We start from the raw sequence: 11,725 nt of genomic DNA, 5'->3' as shown, positions 1-11,725 counted from the left end.
TTGTAAATTTGAAAAGCAATTGGTGTGATGGTTGAATAAATGAAGTGTACCTTTATCCCCCATTTTCCCATACTTAGTATAATCTTAAACGCTCTTTAATCATATGTACAATTAAGGAAATATCCATACGTGCAACAGAAAATTTCTCAATCAAATTGCTAGTTTTCAATTGTCATGCTTGTGATGGTATAATTTCTCACACTTACTAGTCGTCATCGCTACGCACATGTAAGACGAAGAACGAGAATTTTTTTTACACATGAACTGATTTATGAATTACTTGTACCGTGGTTGTCATGGTTTTGACACTTGTAATGGATCATCTTGTTAACCCAATCTTATATTGACAAGACACTTTCACGTTACTTAGCAATAGAAACACTACAATACGCTCGTCCAGACATATGCCGTAGTAGTGCAAGCCAAATGGCTTCGTAGAAAAATAAATAATAGTGTATATAGATTTCGAATATGGCTCAACCCAACGTAAGTTTTGAACAAATGTCACATAAATTGTTTCAGCGAGACGGTAATAATACATTGTAACGACGAACATAAAATTTCACGCTTTCTCACTTTTCGTTGCATCTCATGTATGTGCCCGAATGCCTTTGCAACAGCAAGCGGCCTGCATTCTAAACGAGCTCATATCCTTGCAAACGAAGTTCAAAAATAGGCCAATAATTACAAAATTTCAAAACTGCCGTGAAATAACACTCTAGAAATTCACATTGCAACCTCCAAGTTTACATTAGACCCCTAATCACAACTGCCTTTTTTAAGAATTACCAAAAATACATAGGAGTAATCAAATAACTCAGAGTGGGAGCATACGAAATGAAGAATACAATACTTGAATGAGATATTTTTATGAAATAAAATTTATGGGTGAAAAATTCCTCATTGAATATTTATGAAACATCCATTGTCTGATGCTTCATTTTTCCAAAATAATGCCACTCTCAAATGTTGTAATACAAAAATAAAACGCCCAAAAATGAGGTTGCTCTCATTCATATAACGCATAACATAAACCCATTAATTGTAAGAAAATCATACCATAATTATTATTTTACAAAAGAAGGAATAGAGCAGTAAAATCAACGAAAATTTTCACTTACAATATTACCCGTTCGTCTAATGAGTCAGTCATTGAATGATAGGGACGAAAATATATCTCAAAAATCTCCCTCAATAGCAGCCCGGTATGGTTGGAAGAAAGAAAGTGAAAAATACATTTCAATTCAATTCATTGTTGCAACATATTCACATACATATCCATACTGAATCATTTTTGGTGTGTTTGTTGGCATCTTCTTCACTAAAAAATCTTATAAATAATTTCATTTCTCCAACACGAAAGACTATTGGCACTTGTCATTTCCCCTTTTTAGAGTACTTTGGCGTTTATGAAAACTTCTCTTTAGTGGCAATCAAGATATGTAAAATTCATTTTCAACTTCTTGCTCTTCTCATCCTAATGTTCAATCTCAACTTACAAGTAATCCTAAATCTTTTCATGTTTTTGAAGTGCAACTAATAAGTTAGATTCAGTAGCAGTCAAGATATGTAAAATTCATTTTCAACTCCTTGTTCTTCTCATCCTAATGTTCCGTCTCAACTTCCAAGTAATCCTAAATCTTCTAGTATTTTTGAAGTGCAACTAATAGGTTATATTCTTTAGGTTTTTGTGTCTTATGTTCCCCCATACCAGACCAAAGGATTCTCTAGACATTTGTTAAGATCCTCCACCTTCTTCTCCAGTTGTAATAGCTCTTGTCCAGTGTATACAAGAAGTACAATATCGGGAATAAAAGGTTTATTAGAGAAGGAATATAACAGATTCTCCTCAACAAAAGCAATCATCAGAACTGAGTATAAAAATACTAAACAAATTCAACATAATCCCTGGACTTTGCATCCTACTTCCAAATTTGTTTCCTACCACAATGGACTTCTTCCTCTACAGTAATTAATAAAAATATATCTTCATGTGATTACGTTTCAAGAAATATACAGGATGCACTACTAATTCCAGGGTACAAAATAGTTTCTTATGATGGATGACGACATTGAAAAGAATGATACAAGATAAGTCAACACCTTCTTATTAGGGAAGCCAGCTAGTTTTAAATAAATATTTACTATCAAGGAAAAAGCTATCAGTTCACAAATATAAGGAAAGAGTTGTAGATAAGGGGTTTGCACAAACTTATGAAAGTTGCCAACCCCGAAAGTTGTTCTATACTCACAAATTTGAATTCAATAACAATTCAATTTTTCCCGCGTGAATAGTCTAGATTGGCTTCTTAACAGCTTCATGTTATGGTGATCAAGAATTTTCGGAACTGTATATGGAGTTGCCTCCAAGAATCAAAGATACCATGTGGTAGAAAGAAAGTGTACAAACTAAAGAATTCATTGTATTGGCTAAAAGTGTCATGTCCCAGAACATGCTAGCCTATTGCAATGTTCAACTACGCAACTCCACTTCAGTGTATCTCCACAATTGAAATTAGCTCACCATTTTCCCATACAACATGTTAAATGTAGATCCTCTTCAATTCACTAATGTTTAATATAATAAAATCTATCATTGTAAACTGTATTACAAAAAAGCGATATCCATTCAATTTGAATATGATTCAACACATTTAACCAATAAATGTGATTACATGTGTCGCAACTACTAAAATTCCATATATATTTTCACATTTTTGAGTTCACTAACATAGTGTAGCTGAAAATGATTTTACAGAAATAAGAAGACTGAAGGGGACGCAGCCTTCAGAGTTTCATACTAAAATGTAGATATTTTTTTCTGGAATTCAGATGACAAGATCCAGTAAAAATATATGAAAATTACAATATTCTATATTTGTTCAAAGAAACATGTACGTTGGGTTGCAAACAATGACATACGCCATTCGATCCTAAATCATAGAAATAGCACAAACAATATCAATATTCGATGTAAACCATATCATAATTTTTTCTACCTTAAACCCTACATCTAATATTACTAATAGTGAAACTCTAAAAGTGGAAAATTTGTCGGTTCTCAAAATATACTATACCGAAGGAAACAAACTCCGACCACTTATCGCCACTTTCTGGCGGTGGATGAAAAAATGGCTAAGAAACAAGTGAGAGGTCAGAAGATGGGTGGATTTACCTTCGCCTTTCTTCGGTTTTTCTGGCAATCGCACTGGAGAAGACGACCCTCTTTTTCAAATTCGATAAATGTTGGTTGATCGTATATTTCATTATAGTTCTATGATTCAGAGTATCCTTTCCATTCTTTATTAAAATAATATTATACGTAAATTAAAAAAATTTCTTATTTTTTAACCATATATTTTACTATTCTAAAATGTATTTTTACGTAAAAATGCTTAGATCGGGATAATTTTTAATTTGGTGTGTTTGGTCCGTTTGGCTTCCACCTCCTTAGTCTTTTTTTTTCTTTGTTTTGGTTCAACTTTACACAACTCCTTCCTGAAACAATTTTTGTCTAGTCAAATCATCTCATTAAATGGAAGACAGGTAAGGTATTAAATTTTTGCATAGGGGCAAAATTGTCCAGTTTTATCACAAAATACCATATTTGCAATGACTTAAAAAAGATGACATTTTTGTAACTAAAAACCAAGATTTTGACATCCAATGTAATTTCCACCATTGCTTTTGATACAAACTGCTTTATGAAAAGTCAAAAGAAAAATCCTCCACCTTAGAGTGAAGAACAAACAAAAGTTGTTCAAACGATAAAAATAAAAGTGAAACATTTTCAATTTGGTTATGGAGGTATTCTAAAGCAGAAAATTTCTAATTCTTTGAAAGAAGAATTAGCCAGATTCACATATGAAATTTGAAAAAAATGCACAAAAGAATCATTCAACAATTAAAATTGTTCTTCGTATTTCAAATTTTCAAGATGACTTGTTAAATCAAGAATTTTTTTTTAGAGTAGATTGCAAATCTGCTAAAGATATTTTTAGATCTATATAAATCCAACATCACAACACCACAAATTGACCATTGCAGCTAAAAATAAAGAAAAATGCTCTATGATAGCCTATATCAGTACCCTATAGTTTCGACACACCGTGGAATGTTTGCATTTCTTTTCAAACACCAATGGAATGGACATTCGATGGACCTTCTATATTAGGCAATAAAGTTTCTCCGTACAGCTTTTAGAGGAACCATAAATTGAATAAAGACTGTGATGGGAGTACATGCTCAGCATTTACAGGCATCTTACAGATATCTCACAATGAGTGGGTCAACATTTTTTTCCCATTTTTTATTGCATGAGGTCTCGTGCGGGCCGACTTCCATGGGTGTGCCCTGTAGGTGGTCTGTAAGTTGCTGCCCTGTACACCTAATTTAATTGATTAAATAATTTCTATGAAAGATTGAATAGGGATATCAATACCACTTCACACTAATTCCAATTGTCGAATAATTTCTTAGAAGTTGATGCATCGTCCATGCTCACCCTCTATATAGCGACCAACCTCAGACTACCACAAATGACCAATGTAGTTGAAAGTAAACACATAATGATTGGTGAATTCTTCTAGGAAAGCCTATGTACACTATATTTTCAGCACAATGGCGTCGAATGTGTGTATCATTTTTCAACTTCCGTCTATTTGAACGCTTAAACTTGTGGAAAGTTCAATTCTTTCGCCAAACTTCGAAGTCTTCTCATATCATACTATCACAAGCTTCCTAATAACACAGAAAATTCCATGTAACGAACTAAATATTATAAAAATCATCCTTTGATAAGAAAAAGAAATTCCAAAATAATTTTTCACGTATACATCAAAATTATGTCACCTAATATCTGTAAGATAAGGGCACCGAGCAAAGTAATCGCACTATTAAGCACAAATTAAGTGCTTGTTTGACCCACATTATTTCAACCACACATTTTTCAATAAAATAATATTACACGTAAATTAAAAATATTTCCTTATTTTTTAACCACACATTCTCTATCAATATACTATTCCAAAATACATTCTTTAAAAATAATGTGGCTCAAATACACACTAATTAACTTTTTCGTTTAGTAAAAGTTGACAGGAGCGAAATATGCGATCTAAGGTCTAATCTCTGGCAGTCGGCGATGTACTCAAAGAAATTAGGACACAGATGAATCATCGAGCAACATCGCAAATTCTTGCCAAACTACTCTTGGCTATCGACTGAAAAGTCAAAAATAAAATAATGAAAAATGTACCTGAATAATGGCCCAAGGATTTATATTTATAGAGATAGGTAGTGTACTCCTTGTAGGATTGTGCCGGATGGATGTTTTTATCCAACGGAATCCTATTTGTAACGAATGTCCTACTCGTAATGGAATTGTCTGACGAGTGGTGTAAGAGTTGATATAGAATTTTTGGGTGTTTAGGTGTTCGTTTGTTAGGCACCTAGGTCTAGAAGGTCTGTTAGTGGAGTATGTCCCGAGGATTTATTTTCGAGGACCATGGGGTGATGTTAATATTCGTATGAGTTTCCTCAAGGACCAAAATACCTCGAGGACTCGAAAGATCCCGAGGACATATAGCAAAAAGGTGAGTGGAGCATGTATGGAGTCCTCGGGGATATAGTCCCCGGGTATACCAATATTGGTATCATCACTGGCCCCCGTGCACTCCTCCTAGAGATCGAGCTCTTAGGATGGGGGCACATGAGTTATGAACACTTCAGTTCAGGAAGCGTCGTCGAGAAGTGCTAGCTGACGATAGAGGTCGGTATTGATATGACCATTGCAGAGAATGGGCTTGGATTTGTGACACCTGTCTTTGTAGATGGTCGTTGATGGCGACCTTTGGCCTTTCGTCGTTTTCACCGATAAATACTATTGTTCTCATCTTCATTTTTCACTTTTACCCACTGTAAATCTGAGTTCTGCGAGGTCATGCTCGAGACAAATACTTTGGGAACTTCTCAACTTGTTAGGAAACTCCAGGTAAGGCTCAAGACTCTAAGTTATTCCATAAGCTAGGTCTTAAGTTCGTTAAGTGATGTCGAGTAGTGAGGGTCGTGATTCATCCAATAGTTCGAGTAGTAGCGAGGACGTAGGAACGTCGATAATACCGACGGCTATTCCCCTAGAGGCTACTCCTGAGGCTCAAGTTAATATGATCTTCGAATATCCCAATGAACCCTGTAGGCTAAAAGAGCACTCAGCTATTGCTGCGGCTAGGGATTTTGGTATTATGCCTATTTGTGATGTTAGATTTCCAGGCCCCGAGGATAGGATTGTTTGAGCTCGACGAAGGGAGTTTGTTATTTTTAGGGAGACCCTTAAGGCTGGCTTTAGGTGGCCCCTTCACCCCTTTTTCATTGCTCTGTTGGTCGAGCACTCTATATGCTCGGGGCAGTTAGTGCCCAACGCCTGGAGAATGCTTGTATATTTTTTCATAGCATGTAGGTACTTAGGTATCGAGCCCAACACTGACCTCTGTAAATTAGTGTTCGAGCTTAAGAAGCATCCTCGATTTACTTGTTTTGGCTATCTCTCAACGATAGGAGGTTTTAAGGTCCCAAGGATGGCGAGTTCTCTGAAGGGGTGGAGGGAGGGGTGGTTTTATGTATTAGCGCAAAAACCCGACCTTCCTTTCTGGCCTTATTGGGGAATCCCCGACGCCGAGAAGTTCTGTGAGGGCCAGGTGTATCCAGATGTGTTGGAAGAGCATAGGAGGATGTTGGTGGGGCTCAGGCCCCTTTTCTCGACGATGAAGGAGATTGGGGAAGAGGTTATAGACCTGACAGATATTAGAGGCGTTGAGGGTAGGGATGTTCCCATATTTTTTGCAAAATAGCTTGACCTTTTGCTCATTCTAAAGTGTTGTAAATCTTGCAGGCATGTCATTTGATCCTCGAGCCCTTCGAAACTTTGTCAGTACGAGGGCTGACGCCCATCCACAGAGGCAACCCCAGAAGAAGAAAGGCAAGAAAAGGCCTCGAGGCATCCCTAAGCAAAGTGTGAGGAGGCCTGGTGAAACATCTCGAGCACAATCTCAAGTCTCAACCCCTTTGTAGTCGAGCCAAAGATCTCCTACTCTCGGGTCGTTACTCCTCGGCCTCCTTTTGAGGTGGTCGACCTCGAGGATGACCCGATTCTCACCAAGGACTTTGAGAGTTGCCACTTCGTTCCCGATCTTGTGAACAAATATAAGGAGGAGGTGAAGCTCGAGGATGGGATGAAGATCCTCGAGCATCTTACTATGAAGGTAACCCTCGAACATTTGACTTCAGCTTTTAGTTTCTTCATCGAGATTAATACTTAATATTTTCTCTTTTCCAGATGTTGAGTATAGCCAGAGGGCTTTCTCTTCAAGGGATCGAGGAGGCCAAGAGAGTGGCTGGGGTAGAGACCTCCATGGCCTCCAAGGACAGGAGGATTCTTGACCTCGAGGCTTAGGTCGAGGTTTTATTGAAGGAGTGTGATGACGCGAGAAAGGAGGCTGCTAAGGCCAGGGATGACCTTGATGTGGCAAAGGATGAGGTCGAGGGTGCGAAGCTCGAGCTTGTCCAGAAGACGAAGGGTTTTGAGCGCGAGCTCGCGGATGTCAAGGAGAAGGCCTGGGAGGAGTTTAAAACCTTCGAGGATTGTGACAAGATCAAGGGGGAGTACGTGACGGGGGCGTACTTCAATGCTCTAAAAGAGGCCCGGGCCTTTCTCTGTCTGAAGTTACCCGACGTCGCTCCGGATGACCTGAAGACAGTGTCGTCCATCACTAATACCTTGGAGCTCTCGAGTTCTGAAGATGGAGGAGGATCAGGTGGAGACAACGACGAGGAGGGCCTTGAGGACAACATTGAGATTGGCATCAACAACCTCGACCCTCCTCTTGGCCATATTGGATAGTCCCCCACCCCGATCTTTTGCTTTGTAATTTTTGCCCGATGACTGGTGCAATGTTTTGCTATTATTATTATTGCCTTTTAGTCATGAACTGCGAATTAGTCATCCCGACCCCTGGGACTTCAAACATCTCAACCAAACAAACTGAAAAGTAATTACTCATGTGACGTCCTCGGGGGGAATAACTCGAGCACATTAACTTTAAAGAAGTTACTTACAATTGCGACGTCCTCGAAGATTGATATATGCTCGAGGACTTCACAACTCGAGCACATTAACTTAAAAAAGAGGTGATTAATGCGACGTCCTCGAGGGATTGATATATACTCGAGGATTTTACAACTGAGCACATTAACTTAAAAAGAAGTAATGGACTCATGCGACATCCTCGAGGGAATAACTCGATCACATTAACTTTAAAGAAGTTACTTACAATTGCGACGTCCTCGAGGATTGATATGTACTCGAGGATTTTACAACTCAAGAACATTAACTTAAAAAAAAAGTAATGTACTCATGCGACATCCTCAAGGGAATAACTTTAGCACTTTAACTTTAAAGAAGTTACTTACAATTGCGACGTCCTCGAGGATTGATATATACTCGAGGACTTCACAACTCGAGCACATTAACTTAAAAAGAAGTGATGTACTCATGCGACGTCCTCGAGGGATTGATATATACTCGAGGATTTCATAACTCGAGCACATTAACTCAAAAAGAAGTAATGTGCTCATCCTCGGGGATTTGCTTAAAAAGATGGAGGACTTTTATACGTCACCGAGCATTATTATAACGATTTATGCTCGAGTATGTTGTATGGTCAAGGCCTTTTAGGCACTTGCGCGGAGCAAGGCTTTAGGTGCTTGCTTAAGGCAAGGCTTTGGGTGCTTGCTTGAGGCAAGGCTTTGGGTGCTTGCTTGAGGCAAGGCTTTAGGTGCTTACGCGGGGCAAGGCTTTTAGTGCTTGCGCGGGGCAAGGCTTTGGGTGCTTGCTCGGGGCAAGGCTTTTGATAGCGAGATCACATTTCAATGAATAGCTTAATTCTTATTATACTTTGAAAATAGACTTGGTGCGCAGGCCTGACAACTGAAAATGTGAACCTTGGCACGCAGGCCTGACTAACGATAAATAAAACTTGGCACGCAGGCCTGAGAATTGAAAACGTGAACCATGACGTGCAGGTCTAACTATTGATAACTGGAAGACCAAGTTACTTGTAATATATCTTTAAATTCTTGGCGTTCCATGATCTTGGAAGTGGTCTTCCTGATGTATCCCTTAAACTGTATGCGCCTCCTTGGAGCTATCATATGACTTCAAAGGGCCCTTTCCAAACTGGTCCTAGCTTGCCCGGGGCATGACCCGCTGCTTCGGCCCTTCTTAACACAAGGTCTTTGGCTCTGAATCTCCACGTCCTCACCTTTTTATTGAAGTACTTTGCTGTTTTTCTTGGTAGGAGGCCATTCTTAAAGCTGCCTGATCAGAACTTCCTCCAAGAGGTCGAGGTGTTCAGTGGTGGGCCCTGCATCTTCAAGCTCAAGCCTTCTTTGGCTAGGCAACTTGACTTCAATAGGGATGGTGGCCTCAATACCAAAAGCCAACATGAAGGGGGTTTCCCTTGTTGCAGTTCTCTGGGACGTTCTATACGTCCAAAGTATGGAAGATAACTCGTCAGATCAGGAACCTCTTGCATCCCCGATTCTTGTACGGAGGTCTTGCAATATAATCCGATTGGTCACTTCGCGAGACCATTACTTTGAGGATGGAAAACTGACGTTAAACGGTGATCAACCCCTAGGTTGGAACAGAAGTTTTTAAATTGTGCACTGTTAAACTGCCTGCCATTATTAGTTATCAGGACTTTTGGTATTCCAAACCTCCATATGATGGATCTCCAAATGAAACTTCTTAACTTAGGCTCTGAAATTGTTGCTAAAGCCTCAGCCTCCACCCATTTAGTGAAATACTCTATGGCTACAGCTACAAACTTCAATTGTCCCCTAGTTACTGGAAAGGGACCAAGGATGTCAATTCCCCACTGTTCAAACAGGGCTGTGCAACTAATGCTAATGAGGTCCTCTGTGGGATGGTGAATGACATTGCCAAATCTTTGGCACTTGTCACACTTCTTGACATATTCCTGGGCGTCTTTCTTCATGGTTGGCTAATAATATCTATACCTTATGAGCTTGAAGGCTAATGCCCGAGCTCCTTGATGGTTCCCATATATTCCTTCATGAACTTCTTCTAGGGCCTGGGATGATTCGGAAGGCCTAAGGCATCTGAGGTATAGAAGTGTGAGGCTCCTGCGAAATAAAACACCTTCAATCATGCAATACCTCGGAGCTTTAGAACAGATGCTTCTTGCTGCTCGAGGATCTTCTAGAAGATTGCCATGTTTTATGTAGTCTACTATTGGGTCCATCCACGATGGCTCATTATCAATATTCATAATGCCTACGGTTTGATTAACGCTTGGCTCAGTTACAATTCTAACGTGGACTGTCCTATCAAGCCCATCTATTCTCATGAACACTAATCTTGACAAGGCATTGGCCTTACAATTCTCAGCTCAAGAAATTTTCACAATTTCACAATTCCTGAACTTTCTCTGGAGATCATGCACTTTTAAGCAGTATAAGCTCATCTTCTCGTCCTTCCTATCGAACGTCCCATCAATTTGTCCAACCACCATCTGGGAATCACTGTAAATTTTGATATTTTCAAGCTCGAGATTGATGGTGAGTTCCATGGCTATGATGAAGGCCTCATACTCTGCTTCATTATTGGTCACCTCAAATTCGAACCCGAGTGCACACCGAATGTTTATGAGCATGTCCGGGCTTATGATTATGACCCCTGCATCCGAGCCCGAGGAGTTTGATGCTCCATCAACGAAAATTTGCCACACACCTGTGGCCGAGCTCGAGCTACCATCTAGCCCCCCGAGGCCTTGGGGTGAGTTCTGCAATGAAGTCAGTTAAGGCCTGAGCTTTGATAGATGGGCGGGGCTTGAACTCTATGTCAAATTCTCCAAGTTCAATTGCCCACCTCAGTAATCTTCCTAAGACGTATGGTTTCTGAAGAATGTGTTTTAGAGGCTGATTGGTGAGCACTACAATAGGATGTGACTGAAAATATTGTCGAAGTTTTTGTGCTGCCACTATCAGTGCAAGGGCAAGCTGTTCTGCCAAAGTGTATCTTGTTTCTGCATCAAGTAGGATTTTACTTACGTAATAAATAGGTTGTTGAGCCCTGTTAACCTCTTTCCCTAGGACACCACTCAATGCATTCTGAGATACGGCTAAGTATAAATACAAAGTATCTCCGGGCTCGGGTTTGGTGAGAATAAGAGGAGATTCCAATGTCTGCTTGAGCTCCTGAAAAACCTTCTCGCACTCCTCATTCCATTCAAAGCAATGATTACACTTGAGGGCTTTGAAGAAGGGGAAGCACCTATCTGCTGCTCAGGCCATGAACCTATTTAAGACAGTTACCCTGCCTGTTAACTTTTGAACCTCTTTCTTGGTCCTTGGTGATTCCATTGTTGCCAGAGCTTAAATCTTGTTGGGGTTGGCCTCAATCCCCCGATGAGTGATCATGAAACCCAGAAACTTTCCTGAAGCTACGCCGAATACACACTTCTCTGGGTTGAGCTTCATCTTATATTTTCGTAGGGTGACGAACACCTCTGCAAGATCGGATATGTATTCCTCTACCTTCTTACTCTTTACAACCATGTCGTCCACATAGGCCTCGATGTTCTTCCCTATCAAATTGGTGAAGACTTTGTTGATGAGCCTCTGATATGTTGCCCCAGCATTTTTC

The sequence above is a fragment of the Olea europaea genome, unplaced genomic scaffold (genome assembly GCF_002742605.1).
Source record: "Olea europaea var. sylvestris unplaced genomic scaffold, O_europaea_v1 scaffold476, whole genome shotgun sequence".
Classification (NCBI taxonomy): domain Eukaryota; kingdom Viridiplantae; phylum Streptophyta; class Magnoliopsida; order Lamiales; family Oleaceae; genus Olea; species Olea europaea.
The sequence above is the reverse complement of the archived record's forward strand: the minus strand, read 5'-3'. Positions refer to the sequence as shown.